We start from the raw sequence: 17,777 nt of genomic DNA, 5'->3' as shown, positions 1-17,777 counted from the left end.
CTGCTTCTCCCCTCTCCTACCCCTCCCTCGTGCTTTCTTTCACTACCTCTCTCTCTCTAATAAATAAAATCTTTTTAATAAAATAAAATAAGGAAGATAAAATCCCTGTCCTCATGGTGCTTATGGGAGTGATAGACTATGAGGGTGATAGAAAATAAATAATATATGTAGTATGTCAGATGGAGAAAAATAAAGCAGGAAATTGAGATTGAGAATGTGGGTGGGAAGTAGGGGTCCTGAAGTTTTAAATAAGATATTCTGGAAATGCCTTCTTGAGAAAGTGATAGATGAGCAAGATATGAAGGAAGTGAGAGAAGGAACCACATGGATGACTGCCAGAGGGAAGAACAGGTGCAAAGGCCCTGTGCCTAGCTGTGTAAGGATTAACAAGGAAGCTAGTAATGGGGCAATGTTGGAAGCAGCAGGATCAGTTAAGAGGTGATTGCAGTAACCCAGGCCAGACATGATAAAAAGGGTAACAATGGAGGTGATTAGAAAACATCAAGTCTAGATTTATTTTGAAGGAGAACAGCTTGAGGTTATTATAGATAAAGCTGCTATAAACATTAGTGTAAAAACCATTTTGATGACTTATGTTTTAATTTTTCTTGAGAAAACATTTAAGACTAGAAATGTGAGAGCATGAGCTAAGTGTATGTTGAACTTCACAAGAAAGTGCCATATAGTTTTCCAGAGAGGAGGTATCATTTTACATTCTCACCGTCCATGTGTGCATTGTTCCACATCCTCCCAAGTTTAATGCTGCCAGTATTTCTAATGCTAATCATTCTAGTCGGTGTGTAGCAGCAGTTCATTTGGTTTTACTTTGCGTTTCTAACTTGTTCATAATTTGATTAGTAATGACACAATACTTTTCATGTGCGTATTTGCCATCTATATAGCTTCTTCTGTGAAGTGTCTGTTCAAATCTTTCCCATTTGTTAATTGGGTTATCTTTTTATTACTGATTTTGATAAATTGTTACATACTTTAGAAGTGAGTCATTTGTCAGATATATGTACTATGAGCATTTCCTTTTAAATACTTATGAGATAATTTGACTTATGTAAAAGTTGCAAAAATAGTACAAAGCATTTACATTTAGTCTTCATCCAGAACCCATAAATGTTAACAATTTTATATTTACCATTTTTACTGTCTCTAACACACACACACACACACACACAAACACACTAATTTTTTCTGAACCATTTGAGACTGAGTGACGGAAATGATGCTCCTTTATCTCTAATATTTCAATGAGGATTTTCTGAATACAAAGATGCCCTCTTAACCACGGTACAATTATCAAAAGCAGTAAATTAACAGAGACATGCAACAATTACCTAATCTACAAATCTTGTTCAAAACTCATCATTTTTCTCTTGATATCCATTATAGAAAAAGAATTGCTAGACTCAAGGATCCAAACCAAGATCACATTGCATTTGGTGACTGTCATTAATCTTTAGTCTTCTTTGATTTGGAACAGTCCCTCTGTCTGCTTATCTGTCTGTCTGTCTTATTTATGTATTGTCTTTTATGACCATGACAATTTTGAAAAATATACATCATTTATTTTGTAAATTTTGTATCTTCATTTTCTTGATGGTATCATTTGGTGGAGATAAATTTAAAAAAAAGAAATTTTTATTTTGATAGAGTATAATTTTTTGGGGATTCCTTTATGGTTAGAGCCTTTTGGTCCTAAGAAAGTTTTGCCTACCCCCAAATCATGAAAATATTCTACCTTTTTGTTCCATGTTCGACTATTTATTTCCTATGCTTTATGGTGGTAGTTTTGTATTTAGGTCTGTCTGAGATTCATCTCAAATTAAATTTCCTGTGTGGACTGAGATAGGAGTTGAGATTTATACATATTCATAATACTCCAGTTGTTTCACCACTATTTCCTAAAAATGAATTTTTTTCTTAATCAAATTGCCATGGCACCTTTATTAAAAATCAATTGACTGTATATACCCAGGAGTTTTTTTCTGAAATTTCTACTTTGTCCCATTAGCCTGTTCTTTATGCCAGTACCACACTGTTTTAATTGTTGTAGCTTTATCCTAAGTCTTGAGAAGTAGTACAAATCCTCCAACTTTATTCTTCTTTTTCAAGATTATTATGTCTAACATTCTTTGCATTTCCACAAAATTTTAGACTCCAGCTTCTTCAAAATAAAGCCTGTTGGGATTTTGATTTTGTCTATGATACTATTTTAAGTGGTATATTTAAAATTCCTTTTTCTGTTTTTTGTTGCTAGAATATAAATACAATTGAGTTTTTGTATTTTAATCTTGCATCCTGCAATCTTATTAAATTCACTTCTTCTAATATTTTTTGGTAGATTAGAGAGGGTTTTCCACCATCACGTTGTCTTTGAATAATGACAATTATCTTTTTCTCATCTTTACGCCATTTGTTTCATTTCTTCTTTTCCTGTGTTGTACTGGCTAGGACTTGCAGTACAATGTTGAATAGGAGTGCTAAAACTGAAAATCTGTGCCTTGTTCCTGATCTCGGATTTCAAATTAAGCATTTTGTTAACTGTAAGCTTTTCTAGCATGACTTTTATCAACTTGAGGAAGTTCCCTTCTATTTCTAATTTACTGAATCCCTTCCTTCCTTCCTTCCTTCTCTTTCCCTTTCCCTTTCCCTTTCCCTTTCCCTTTCCCTTTCCCTTTCCCTTTCCCTTTCCCTTTTCCTTTCCTTTCCTTTCCTTTCCTTTCCTTTCCTTTCCTTTCCTTTCCTCTTTCTTTCTTTCTTTCTTTCTTTCTTTCTTTCTTTCTTTCTTTCTTTCTTTCTTTCTTTCTTCTTCTTCCTCTTTCTCTTTTTCTCTTTCTTTCTCTCTTTCCCCTACCTTCCTGCCTTGCCTTGCTGCCTTGCTGCCTTCCTGCCTTCTTTCCTTATTCTCTCCTTCCCTCCGTCCCTCCCACATGAATGAGTGAATTTTGTGACATTAACCATATGTCCTGGAAATCTAAAATACTTACTATCGAGTCCTTCAAGAAAAAGTTTCTGACCTTTTCTCTAGACAAAAATATAAAAGATACCCTGGTTCATAGTATATATATTAGTGTGGATGTAATCAAGAGACAGAAGCCATACTATAATTTAAACAAGAGATTAATATAAAGATTATTAAACATCAGATGTTTACACCAGATGTTAATATCTGAGGAGGGTTTACATGGTACTACAGGGCTGAACCAAGGACGGACAAACTTTGCAAGGAGAGCCCCTTCCTCAAGGCTCGCATTTAGACTGTTGGAATTGGCATAATAGCAGCAAAATGGATGACAGGGAAGTTCATTGGTCTGCACAAGCCTGAGCTGACCTGCAGTTCTCGGGCCAACAGGAAGCAATTCCCAAAATGCAGGCAGGGTGAGCCACAACCAGTGACTGGCCACATATGAGTGCAGAGAAGGTGGGAGCACCAGTGTGAGTAGGAGCTGGAGCTATGGAGCTTATGAATCAGGAGGGTTGGGGGACCAGAGGGTCATACGAGACAAACCTGGGGGATATGGGACTAGGGAAGCAGAAGGAGTTGGAACTCAGTGCAGGCAGGGGTGCTGCAGCATTGGGTGTCCAATGAGACAGTTGAAGGAGGGTTAGGTTGGGGCCGGGACATCGTCAAGGAGCTGTGTGTTCTAGACATGTGGTTAAAGCAGAGCGTCACTGGACATTCTCACATGTTTACTCAATAGTGCAGCCACCAGAAATGAGAGTACAGTCCCCTCCTTCTTCAGTGTTGCTCCAGCATCCTCTACAGAGAAATCTTAACATTGTGCTCACTGCAAAGAAATGCTTAAAGTAATTCTGTGGAATAGGTACTGAAGGGTAGATATGCAGTTGAGAAGTGATGAATTGATAACTGACATAGTGTTGTTGAAGAATGGAGTATCCTAGGTAGTCAAGTATTGGACCCACCCAACATTCTATTAGAGATTCCTGGAATAAAAGTGACAGATGAGGAACCTGAGTCCTACATTAAATTAATTGCTCAAAGTTAGAGATTTTAGGTAAAATTGTCTAGACCAATGGTATTAAAGAGTTAATATTAAGAATGAAAACATATGAAACCATCAAAAAAGAGTAGGCTTTTAATGAATTGAATGAATCTCGGTGGAAAATGTTTGCAAGTCTCTAGAATAAATATTATCATAACTCAAATAAAAAGGCAAGCAGACTGAGGGAAATATTTTTATCAAATAAGCCAGGGGAAAGTCTCTGTCATTATTGCACAAAAAGCTCATGAAAATTTAAAGGAAAAATATCAACTTTAATGTAAATTGGCCAAGGACGTGAATAGCTGATTCACAAAGAAGAGACACAGTAGCAAACAGACATAAGAAAATGTTTAACTTTACTACCTCTTATTGAGATGCAAATTAAAACTATAATGGGGTACAATTTATGCATGAAATCTAAAAATAAAATAGAACGTTGCTGGAAAATACTAGCAGAACTGGTAAACGATTGATAGCAATAGAAATTGCTAAAACTTTTCTTGAATTTAGATGCTTACATCTCTGGAATATACTCTGGGAATATAACTAAGAAAATAGTTACAAAAATAGGAAGAGGTATTTCCTGGCAGTCAGTTAAAAGGTTGGAAAATGGGAAATAATTTAAATGTGCATGAGAAGGTCAATAACAGTGTATATCACTCTATTAATTTTCTAATTCCTTTGGCCATGATCATGACTAGTGATAAATAACTTGGACATTGACCAAAACTCACTAGTAACTAACACAGCAAGATAAGCTATTTCTCAAGATATGACGCCTAATTAAAAATAGAATAACCAAATTGTACTTACACATTAGTATCACTGTGAAAAAGAATGACATATATGTGAAGAAAAACTAGGGCATAACATAAAATGTAAAATGAATTTATTGAGTTGATTTTAAAGTTCTTTTATTAATATAATTTTGTTGGGCAACCCTTCTTTAAAATGTGACAACCAAAATGAAAATAATCCAGGTACGCTGAAAAGAGAATAGTCTCACCTCTTTTCTACATGATATACTTCTACCAAGTCAGCATTTTTTGTTTGCCAGGTTTTGTGGAGACAGGCCATCCTGACACTTCACGTTATATTGAATGAGGTCTATTAAACAATGCCTCTTCTCTGTACTTGTGGCTGATTATTTTGGATCCTGGTGCAGAATCTTACATTTGTTCCTGTTACATTTTTTCTTGGTCTGTATATTAAATTCATCATTAAAAGCTCTGAAGATTGCTGCAGCAACTTCTTACCAGACACATATCCAAAGGCAAGGGAAACAAAGGGGAAAATGAACTGGGACTTTGTCAAGATAAAAAGCTTTTGCACAGCAAAGGGAAAATCAACACAGCTGACAGAATAGGAGGAGACATTTGCAAATAGCATATTAGATAAAGGGCTAGTATCCAAAATCTATAAGGAACTTATCAAACTCAACACCAAGAAGAAGTAATCCAATCAAGAAATGGGCAGGAGACATGAACAGACATTTCTCCAAAGAAGACATACAAATGACCAACAGACACATGAAAAAAATGCTCCATGTCACTCCACATCAGGGAAGTACAAATCAAAACCACAATGAGATAGCACCTCACACCAGTCAGAATGGCTAAAATTAACAAGTCAGGAAATGACAGATGTTGGTGAGGATGCAGAGAAAGGGGAAACCTCATATACTGTTGGTGGGAATGCAAGCTGGTGCAGCCACTCTGGAAAAAAGTATGGAGGTTCCTCAAAAAGTTGAAAATAGAGCTACCCTATGACCCAGCAATTGCACTACTGGGTATTTACCCCAAAGATACAGATATAGTGATCTGAAGGGGCACCTGCATCCCAATGTTTTTTGCAACATTGTCCATAATAGCCAAACTATGGAAAGAGCCCAGATGTCCATTGCCAAGTGAATGGATAAAGAAGAGGTGAGATATATTTTTTTCATGAATACATATATATGAATATATATATATGAAGATGTGATATATGTATGAATACTACTCAGCCATTAAAAAAATGAAATCTTACCACTTGCAATCATGTGGATGGAACTAGAGGGTATTATGCTAAGCAAAACAAATCAATCAGAGAGACAGTTATGCAATCTCATATGTGGAATTTAAGAAACAAAACAGGATCATAGGGGAAGAGAAAAAAAAAGCAAGATGAAATCAGAAAAGGAGATAAACTATAAGAGACTCTTAATCATGGGAAACAAACTGAGGGTCGCTGGAAGGGAGGGATAGGGTGCGGTGATGGGGTAACTGGATGATGGACATTGAGGAGGACATGTAATATAATGAGCACTGGGTATTATATAAGACGGATGAGTCACTGACCTCTATCTCTGATAACAATAATATGTTAATTAATTGGATTTAAATTTTAAAATTTTTTAAAAAGCTCTGAAGATTTTTTTTGGATTCTGATTTACACTCCTCATTTGCCATATTTCCTGAATGCATGTTAGCTATACATCCTATCCATATTCAAATATACAGAAGACTCCATCTGTTTACCTAAGGCCTTGATGAAAATGTTGACCTAAGCAGTACTGAACTCCAGGGATGTCCCTTCTACTAATGAGCACCTCTGATGACATTCATGTTCTAATTCGCTGAAATAACCTTGCATCCAGTACACATTTGCCAGCTCTAACCATTAGAAAAGGTGATTGTCCTTCTTTAGTATGTGGGAAATAAGGGCATTAGACTTAGAGGAAAGCTCAAGCAATTTTCCTGGGCCAGAACCAAGCTTAGTTGTGATAGGGACCAAGTTTGCCCTCGGTGTCCAGTGTCTGTCACCTGGACCTTTGCGCTTGTCAGTTCTACCTGTCCCTGGGGTGGCATCCATGCCATCATACCCTTACTGTTCTCCAGGGTCGTCAAATGCATCTCGCAGTTGCATGCTTTTGGAGTTACCTGCATTTTAAAGGAGATCATAGTTTCACCTGGCTGTCTTGGTGGGTGGAGTATGAGACTCTTGATCTTGGGGTGGTGAGTTCAAGCCCCATATTGGCCAGAGAGATTACTTTAAAACAGCAGCAACAACCAAGTAAAAGGGATCAAACTTTAAAAGTAAAAAGATGAAGTTGGTCAAAACCAGTGGCTTCTGCATCTTCTGGGACCACCTTTGAGGCTCCAGAGCCTCACCTGACTTTCCCAGAGAGAAGCAACAGACTCTACTGCCTGCAAGGATGACCCGAAGAGACATCTTCAGGGGACAAGTTAGGTTAGATCCCACGAAAGTCCTCCTTAGGCTCTTTTTTTTTTTTTTTTCCTCCTTAGGCTCTTAATGATTTTTTTTTTTTAAGATTTTATTTATTTGAGAGCAAGAGAGAGAAGGAGCAGGGGGAGGGACAGAGGAAGAGGCAGAAGTGGGCTCCCTGCTCACCGGGGCTTGATCCCGGGACCCCAGGATCATGACCTGAGCCGAAGGCAGACACTTAACTGACTGAGCCGCCCACGTTTCCCTCTTAATGATATTTGGATAGAATTTACAATTCTTCAAATCTCATTAATTCAATTTTATTTTCCTTCTATTTTGCCAACTTCCAGGAAGGTGAGGGAAATATACTATCATCTTCATTGCCTGAGAAGCAGGCAAAGTGAGCCATTTTAAAAACTGAAAATAACTGCTTCTCCCACCTTGCGGGGCCTTTTCCCCCTGATAACTTTACACTGACTGAGAGAATTCCTGCTGGGGAAATTGATGCATCACCGCTTCTCATGTGAGCCTCACCTGCCTCTGAATAAATATTTAATTTCCCCAAAGCCATTCCTACAAATTGCCTTATCATTTGCCAAGGATCTAAACCATCTTCCAGAGCAAGCCCGCACTCTCCCCCTTACTGATATCTGGGCTTATCTGTTTGCATTTCTACTTATCATCTGCTAGTCTGGCTTATCTCCTTATCAGATTGTGTGCTCTTTAACACACTGGACACCAGATGGCCCCCAGCAGAAGTGACTGCCTTATTACTCACCTATGGGCACAGTTTATGTGCCTCTGAACCCTAATCTGTAAATATCAGGTCCCTAGTACATCTGAAATTTGTTTGGACTGGACAAATAGGAAAAATTTAGTTTCTCTCTCCAGTTTTTAAAATCAAAATGTATAATATACGCCTAGAATAATTAACAAATTGTATATTTACACACAGTAAAACTGAATTATAGCTAGAAGCAACATCACTGAATCTTAATATTGGGGGTAGCAAATCCCAGACTATATAGACCATAATTACACTTTTTCTAAAATTTAAAAATATTAAATCTACATCTTATTGGGGAGTCCCCTAAGCCACACTTGTTCATGTTCATGCTTGAATTCAATCCCTCTGGGCACAGCTAGTATTTATCCTTTCATTTCTCTGGCAATGAAATCATAGGTAGGTAGAACTGGTCTCACCAGGTTCCCTGAGTCCACTCTTCCTCAGCCCCTGATTCCTGGATGCCCCCCTTTCCCACACAGACCCCTCTTCATTTCCTTAGTGAGTACTGACTGAGGCTGAATCAACCCAGGATTCACCTGAACCTCCCCTATTCCGATATCACCTGCCCAGGTGGAATTAGGGTGCCTTCTCCATAGCTCCCTCCTCACTGAAGTCTCCCTATTCTAGCTCAAGGCTTTAGGTTTTGAGGATCTAATTCTGGGTCTCTTGACTCGTGCTGTGGACCTCTTAAGATACCCCACTAACTCCTCTGGGATTGCTTGGTGCTGATTATATCCTGTATCTTAAAGGATTGCTGTCCCTTCCATGCTGTTCCATACACACCTGGTTTACCTCAGATGAAACGTGAACAATAGGACAGATCCCCAAAGGCCACCCTACTCAGTGAGTCTGGCCAAATCTGGACCCTCTTTCCTGACAGCCCAGAATCTTGCTACTGGGTGCCTTTTGCAGGCAAATTCACTAGTATGTTCCCCCTGCCCTGGCTCTTTCTGCTCATTTCCAGTCTCAGCTTATCTGTACCTTTCAGGTATGAAAGTTCTTCAGTAATAATTTTTGTCACACACATCATTTCCAAAGGCTAATTATGTGCCGGATCTGCAATGGATGCTCTACCTCATTTTGCCAGATTCAGTGTACTTCTCCACTTCATTTTGTAAGTTAATTTCTTAAATGTTGTTTCCCACCTCAGATTTTAAGAATGGTCTGCATTTCAAAAACAAAATCCAAAGGAATTTTTCACTTTCAAGATTATGCATTAAAAATGTCTCATGGTAACTACTATTTTCTCCAAATCAGTATTTAAGATTCTTTTGAAACTCTGAAATGTTTCTGGACAACAAATGATAACCATCTGCTTCCAATCTTCCCTTCCTTTCCTACAGGAAACAGCTTTAACTTGTAGTGTAAATTACTGGGATTAGAGAAAATAAAGTATTTCCTGACAACGAGGGCTGCAAAAAAGTTGCACAAGGTAACTGAAGAGTCTCTGGATTAAGGATGCTAAAGGCCTTGATGAGGCATAGTCTCATGAATTATGTTTCCTCTTGTGTTAAATTCATTTCAGTTTTCTTCCAGAAGCCCAAATAATAAAACAAGAACTCTCCTCTCCTCCAGTTTGTTTTGTTGACTCAGCACTTCCATTTATTTTCTTTCCCACTGCCAGAATCCCTTAAATCTGAATGATTCCCACTATCAACATCTCTTGAATCTGAACAATTAAGCCTGACTTTTCTTTGGGGAAAATTTTTCTGCATTTTGCTTACTTTGCTTCCCTTTAAGGTTGTGTGTGTGTGTGTGTGTGTGTGTGTGTGTGTGTGTGTGTTCTAATTATTTATTTCTCCAGTGAATAATATACACTTGATCCCTCCAAGTGTTGCATGAACTCAAGAATTTAAGCCTTCTAAAGACCATCAGCTCCATGAATAGACAATTTAATAGGTATGTTCAAGAAATCCCATGAGCTCCAAGTCCTCTCATTTTCAGGCTGCTGTGGCATCTGTTCCTGTAGTTTCTTCCCATAAGGGTGTCAGCCATGGGTACCTGGAACCCAAGGGGCTTCCAGACCTTGTCCCAGACAAGAAGGCTGGATTTCTCCTGGGAGCTGCTCCTGCAATCCAGAACCAGAGTGAGGAGGAGGCGAGTTTAGGTTTCCTTCCTTGATGGAGAAGTGTGTCCTTAGATACATGCTTTCGGTGAGGAAAGTGAGTCTGGAGAAATGTGGAGGCTTTGTTAAGGAAATTTCTCCAAAGAGTTTAAGTTCCTTTGGCTGGATTGGTGGGTTTAATGATTAGATCAGGGAATCTGGTGGTGTCTGCTGTGGTAGAAGGAAACAAATTTCTGCAAGACTATGCAATATCCTTAGGAGAGATTTGTTTCTGAAACCCTCTCTAAGTTTGCAAACGAGTTAAAAGGGATATATAGTCCCACCTTTAAACTTCAGACTGAAAAAGTATAAAAATAAATAAATAAACTTCAGACTGCCAGGTCTCCGTTGTGTCCTCATCCAGTATGGATTGAATTACTGGTAAAAACATCCCAGTTAAGAGTCCAGGGTGGCGGCTCCCGGTTAGGCAGACCTTCCTGTTTTCTTGCTCCTGGCTCGCTCCCCTTGGAAGGGATGCTGATACGAATGGGCGGCTTCTGCCTCTCCTGGGACCGCCTTTGAGACTCCAGAGCCTCACCTGACTTTCCCAGAGAGAGAGAGAGAGAGAAAGAGAGAGAGAGACAGAGGGAGGGAGGGAGGGAGAGGGAGGCAACAGACTCCTTCCGCTGTCCGCAGAGCAGTGTCCTAGGGCCAGAACGTTAGGGAGGGAGTGAGACCAGAGCTGTTGCCCAGAACCCGAGGAAGCGAGGAGACGATTTGCCAGATAGAGGCGCGTCGCGGAGAACTCCAACTTTGGCGGGTAAGGATTGCGGGGCTCTAGGGCTGGGAGTGCCTGGGGCGCTGGGACGGGTACCGGGTCGCCGGTGCCATCCAGCCGGGACGTGGACTGAAGCCCGCGCGGGGCCGCGGGGCGCGAAGCACTCCCTGGAGCGGGCGTGGCGCTGTCCGCGGCCCCCGGTGCTGAAACCGCACGGGCCGCGTCTGGGCGAGAAAGCAAGGGCCGGCTCCGGCGTCCGCTCCCACCCCCGCGCACACACACCCCTCCAGCCGGGATCACAGGACAAAGCCGTCCCCTGTGCCTAAGTCACCGCATCCCTTACACTCACGTCCGGCACCCGCGCTGGGCGGAGCCGAGCCGGGCTGAGCCGTCGGGGCAGGAGGCGAAAGGAATTCGGCTGGCTCTCGCTGGGACAGGTAGGGGGTCTGGGCCTGACCCCACTCCCGGGAACGCCTCCCTAAGACATCCTGCAACCCAGAGGCCGGGCCCCATACCTCCACGGCCGCCCGTCCTGGAAGAGGCTCTTTGGCTGCCTCGTTTCTGCGGCTTCAGTTTGGGGACTAGCAGAGTCTCCCCGAGTCCACGCCGCGCGTGGGGAAGTTGTATCCGTGGCTTGGAAGGAGCGGGAGCTAGGGAGATCGGCGGGCCAAGGACAAGGGACCGCCTCCGCTGGACCCTACTCGGCCGGGGGATCCAGAGACAGCTGGGCTGAGGAGAAGGTAAAGAGTTCAAATTATTTAGAGAAGTGGGCATTCACAGTTTCTCTTCTTTCTTCTTCTTTTTTAATGATAAAAATCATAATCTGCGGTCTTGGCCACGCTGGGCCTTGGGGCTTAGTGCTTAGGTATTGAGAAGAAGGGCAGCGGGCCCTCTGATCCCTTGCAATCCCCTAACCGGATAATCATACGGGCTCTCTGTCCTGGTCCTAGGGCTTTTCTCCGTAGCTCAGCTCCCATCCTCAGTCCAATTCCCTAGGGGGCTCTTTGGTTGTCCTGGCAATCCTGGACAGGAGCTGGGGCCGGGTGACTGGGGAGATGGGAGGTTGTTTCATTTTTCTCCCCTTTGTAACCCCTCAATTCACAACTGCCCTACTTTATGCTGTTTCAGAGATTTTAAACTTTTTCTAAAGCGGGTGTCTCCAGCTAGAGGAGAAATGTGCCCTAGGATGAAGGGGAGGGAAGAGCAGAAAGGACCTGAAGCTGGCCCCTGGGCCTCTCTCTCCATGGGTCGGTTGCCTCCAACAGGCAATTTGCTTGCTCAGAACCCCAGTGAGAGCTCTGCAACCTCTCTCCTGGAAACCGGGGCCAACGGTGAACGCTCCTCACCAAATCTTCCAGAAGGGCTAACTGGGGTCAGCATGGTCCTTGGTACTCCAAACCACTGAGCAGGGGTGCTCCCACCTGGGTTCGGGCTCTCTCCTGGACTAGGCTGTCCAGATTCGTAACTTTTTCTACGGACCTTGCCCTAGCACCGCCCTGCCCGCACTCCTCCCCACCCCCCTCTCAGCTGCCTCCTGCGTGGTTGCAAGCACACAACACACACACACACACACACACACACACACACACACACACACACTTTCGTTCATAAAACTCAGTAACAATATCATCATCTGGGCACGATGTCACTTACTCCCTTAGTGAGAAATCATTGGAAGGGGTGGTGAAAATTTGGGCCATGAGAGGGAAGGTGACTACAATCGCTGTTGCTCTCTGTGCCAGGTCTTGTGTGCCAAAGTCTTGGATTCTTGAAAATTCTGCCAGCCCAGGGAACCCAGCTGGGATTTCACTAAGCTGGTGGGAGCTCATTTGGTAGGGATAGTGGTGGGGAAGACACAAACTGCCCTTCCTTCACGTGAATGCCCAAGCACAGGCACCTTTCCTCTTCAGTCTCCGTTCAGCCCTAAATGGGGTCCTTGCTGGCGCAGGATGCCAGGCCAGGTGAATGGCTGCTCTGTGGGTAACTGACTGGTCAGAGCAAGATCTCAGTCGCTTTAGCTGGGACTTTGTCCAGGATTGCGTGTGCCCCTTGTCTTTGATGTACCCATTTTTATGCCTTTTCTATCCTCATTCACTATCCACCAGGGATTGCTGCGTCTGGTTAATAATGGGGTTGCCATGGCGACCAATCTCCAATCCCCATGGTCCCCAGGAGGTAAACACTTGGAAGCTGCAGAGGCTCTTTGCTAGCTTCCCCAGATTGTGCATGGACTTAGGGTTTTCTGGGGGCATGGGGGAGGGATGGCAATGACCAGGCTCTGTGAACAGCACTCACACACAAACACACACGCGCGCGCGCACACACACACACACACACACACTCCCTGCCTAGAGGCTAGTTCACCTGAACTCTTTTCTGATCCCTGCCAACCACTGTGCCCTCCTGGTTCAGATGGTCAAACCTTTATTTTCCATCTCCAATTGTGTACACTGAGGCCAAGGGGTAAATGGTTTTCCCTCTGACCTAATTAATATTAGGTGCACACTAACTACTCTTGAGTACAAATCACAAAGCTAAGTCCAGTGGGAGATAGAATTAATTAAACAAACACAGGCCATGCTCTCCGGATCTCATGGTGTTGGTGATAGAAAAGCCTTTACAGTCCCTGCCAACTGGGCTCTGCTCTGGGCTGAAATAGAGGTAATGATAGTGCCCTGACGGTAGAGAGAGGTGGGAGTGACTAACTCCCAAGGGCAGTCATATGGAGTTAAAATGTGAAGGATGATAGGAATTTCAACTGGTGAGAAAGAGGAAAAACCTCTAGACAGAGACTAGTGAGACCAAAGATGTGTGAAGCAGCCAGGAGATCCTACTGTGGTAATGTATAGACTTGGAACTTCGCAGGGGCTAGCCCATCCATTGTTTATGCAACATCTGAGGTTAGGAGGAACTGGGGGACCCTACATCATGGGAGGAGTCTACTGGCCAGGACCTGTTATTCAGCCCTCACCTGGCCTGGAAGGGAGACTGAGAAATACAGGAAGTCCAAGGTGAAATTTAGTGAGTCAATAAGAGGGACAAGAAAATTCACAACACACTTAAGGAAAGCATGAGTAATTTGGTTTGAATGGAGCTTCCCTTTTAGGCTGACATAATCAGGGTTATGAAAAGCCTTGAATGTCAGTCTAAGACTGCATGCTGGAGAAAATGGGGAACCTCTGAAAGTTTCTGAGTGACATGATTCAAACCACCTTTTAGAAAGACCCTGCTACTGGTGCAGAAGATTCATTCATTCATTCATTCCATACTCACTGAGCACCTCTGAAGTGCCAAGCCTTGGAAGCATTACAGAGGTGAGGCAACTATTTCAACAATCCTGGGGAGGGAGGCCAGGACCCCCATTCTCACTCCATTTCTGAATTAGTGAATGAATGATGGAAGAGGACAGAGGGAACAGACAGTTGGCAGTGTAATTGAGAGGACTTAGGGATTTTGGATCTGGGGAATTGAGGGAGAAGGAGGACTAGAGGCTTATTCGGGGTGATCAGTTGGCTTCGGTGTTCATAGTGTTAACCCAGACAGGGCTCCAGGGAGGAAGAGCATATTTGAGAGTAGTTGGGGTGGTACCATTCTGGATAGTTTTGTACTAGTGATGCTCTTCACTGCCTATGCTGCATCTCACACATTGCACCCTGGACTTCATCTAGTACTCAAAGCACTTTGTTTGTCCTCCTTTGCAGGACTTCACACATTACCTCTTGCATTATAACAATGCAGTGTAGGGGTTAAACTCAAACAGGCTTTTACTCCCTAGTTCTGCCACTGGGTGACTTTGAACAAGTTATTCAACCATTCTGAGTCTCAGTTTCTTCATGTGTAAATTGGAAGTAATAGCTATAATACCTGCTTCAGTGGGTTGTTGGGAGGAGTGAAGTAATTGGAGTGAATTTCTGAGCACAGCACCTGACACACCAAGTGCTCAAAGTTAGATATGAACATCTTATTACTTTTCATAATGACACCATACTTTATAATCATATCCCCAAAATTAATTTTCAAAAAAGAACACTCTACCTTTGTACCTGCAGCTAGGCTAATGAAACAAGTCCTTGGAAAAAAAAAAGAAACAAGTCCTTGGGGAAGAAAGGGAGGTTCTTTGCCTGACCATGTTGGTCCTGTGTGTGTGTGTGTGTGTGTTGGGGGGAGAGATGGAACTCTGAGGAGAGTATCTATAGGGCTGGCTACAGAGATGTGGGTTCTCCAGCTCTAGCAACATCTGGAAAGCAATTTCATCCTCTTGGAGTCTCAACCTGAGCAGCTGAATCTTCTTGCAAAGCAGTCACTTAGAAATTGCATACACATAGAGCAGAGGAAACCACTGTCACATTAATTCCAAGTCATCTCTGCATAAAACCAAGACACTTTCTAGGCATGGGACACGCCTCTGTCTGGTGGTTGAGTAATATAATTGATAACCTTGTTACAATTTCAATGCATTCTCTTTCACATCAAATTTCTTCCTGTTCTTGGGAACAATGTTAATTTTTTCTCAGACAGGAATTGAAAATCTGCAGCTGGCGTATTCATACTTCCTTTTGCTTGTGTTATAAAAAGGCACAGAGTTCAGAAGAGAGAGAGAACTCTACCCCACAGCCATTCGGTGGTTCCTTGGGAAACCAGACACAACAACCCTAACTTGGACTCCTTTCTATCTTGGTGTGGGAATATTCCTGGATTTGCCTATCCTCCACTCCACAGAAAAGGAAGAACACACATTCTGACCTCCATTTTCCCTCATCACCTAGAAGCTCAACCTGACCACAACTAGACACAACCTCATGGTCTAAGAACTGAGCTGCTCTTCTGGATATTTATTGGGCAGATAGAAGCAGCTTTGTTACCTACTGGTCCCCAAAATTGACCTTGTTTCTTGCGAGGCAGAGGATTGACTTTGTAAGCTCTAGATTGCCTGCTATAGTGCTACCTGTGTGAAACATGTGCCTTGGTTTGCTCAACTATAAAATAGAGATAATAAGAGTTCTCCTCATAGAGTTCTTATAAGGGTTAAAAGAGTTCTGATTTATGCAAAGCTATAGAACAGTGGCTGGCGCCCTACGACCCAGCAATTGCACTGTTGGGGATTTGCCCCAAAGATACAGATGCAATGAAACACCAGGACACCTGCACCCCGATGTTTATAGCAGCAATGTCCACAATAGCCAAACTGTGGAAGGAGCCTCGGTGTCCATCGAAAGATGAATGGATAAAGAAGATGTGGTTTATGTATACAATGGAATATTAGCCATTAGAAATGACAAATACCCACCATTTGCTTCAACGTGGATGGAACTGGAGGGTATTATGCTGAGTGAAATAAGTCAATCGGAGAAGGACAAACATTGTATGTTCTCATTCATTTGGGGAATATAAATAATAGTGAAAGGGAATATAAGGGAAGGGAGAAGAAATGTGTGGGAAATATCAGAAAGGGAGACAGAACATGAAAGACTCCTAACTCTGGGAAATGAACTAGGGGTGGTGGAAGGGGAGGAGGGCGGGGGGTGGGGGTGAATGGGTGATGGGCCCTGAGGGGGGCACTTGACGGGATGAGCACTGGGTGTTATTCTGTATGTTGGTAAATTGAACACCAATAAAAAATAAATTTATTATAAATAAAAAAAGAACAGTGGCTGGCATAGTGTAAGCTCTCAAAAGCATGATCAATATCATTATTTCTAATGTGGTATTTGGCATTTCTCTCCTTTTAACCCTTATATAATGTGAGTTTCTTGTAGCAGATACTGTTAGTTTTGCATTTTATTTTTTATTTTTTTTTTTAGTTTTGCATTTTAAAAGAAGTTTTTATATTAGATTTAATATGACTTCTTTAGATATAATTCAGATGCCATAAAAGTCATCCATTTAAAGTATACATTTCAGCACTTTTAGTAATATTCACAGTTGTGCAATCATCACCACAACATAATTGTAAAACTTTTCGGTACTCCCAAAAGAAATCCTGTAGCTATTAGGAGTCATTCTTTTTTCTGGTCACCCCCCCATCTGAACCCCTTCCCCCAGCAACCACTAATCTATTTTCTCTCTCAATGAATTTGCCTATTCCAGACATTTTGTATTAATGGAATCATACAGCATGTGGCTCTTTGTGTCTTGCTTCATCCACTTAGCATGTTTTCAAGGTTCATCATGTTGTAGCGTATGCCAATATTTTATTCATTTTTATTCATTTTATTCATTTATTATTTTATTCATTTTCATTGCCAAATAACATTTCAATATGTAGATACACCACATTTTGTTTATCCAGTTATCAGCTGATGGACAATTAGGTTGTTTCCACTTTTTGGCTATTACAAATAATGCCGATATGAATATTCATGTACAAGTTGTTGTGTATTTCATTTCTCTTAGGAATATACTCAAGACCAAAATTACTGGATCATATGGCAACTATGTTTAGCATTTTGAGGAACTTCCCAACTGTTTTCCAACATGGTGGCATCATTTACATTCCTACCAGTAGTGTGTGAGGTTTCCAGTTTTCTCCATATCCTTTCCAACAGTTGTTATTATCTGCATTTTTTTATAGCCTTTGTAATTGGTGGGCAGTAGAATCTCACCATGACTTTGATTTGCATTTCCCCATGACTAAATATGTTTATATTCATGTGTTAGTTGGCTCTTTGTATATCTTCTTCAGAGTCATGTCTACTCAAATCCTCTGCCCACTAATCGGGTTGTCTTTTTTTTATTGAGTTGTAAGTGTTCTTTATATATTCTAGATGTAAGACCCTTACCAATATATGATTTAGAAATATTTTCTCCTATTCTGTGGGTTGCCTTTTTTACTTTCCTTTTTTTTTAAAAATATTTTATTTATTTATTCATGAGAGACACACACAGAAAGAGAGGCCAAGACACAGGCAGAGGGAGAAGCAGGCCCCATGCAGGGAGCCTGACGTG

The 17,777-nt window shown here is 41.8% G+C and overlaps 1 protein-coding gene across 5 annotated transcripts in view; it reads left to right on the top strand.

The window, feature by feature from the left end:
* The first annotated feature begins 10,453 nt into the window (after positions 1-10,453).
* Positions 10,454-17,777, top strand: part of CNGA3 (cyclic nucleotide gated channel subunit alpha 3) — a 46,750-nt gene continuing 39,426 nt past the window's right edge. Inside the window, exon 1 of one of the 5 annotated variants that reach the window (XM_072742916.1) lies at positions 10,454-10,874. The gene's annotated coding sequence lies outside the window, so the exon portion shown is untranslated. Of the gene's footprint in view, positions 10,875-10,955; positions 11,573-17,777 lie in introns of those variants that run through there. The other 4 variants (XM_072742915.1, XM_072742914.1, XM_072742917.1 and 1 more) reach the window with 4 other exon arrangements.

Source organism: Vulpes vulpes, chromosome 16 (genome assembly GCF_048418805.1).
Source record: "Vulpes vulpes isolate BD-2025 chromosome 16, VulVul3, whole genome shotgun sequence".
NCBI lineage: Eukaryota > Metazoa > Chordata > Mammalia > Carnivora > Canidae > Vulpes > Vulpes vulpes.
This window is presented reverse-complemented; position numbering and strand designations above follow the sequence as displayed.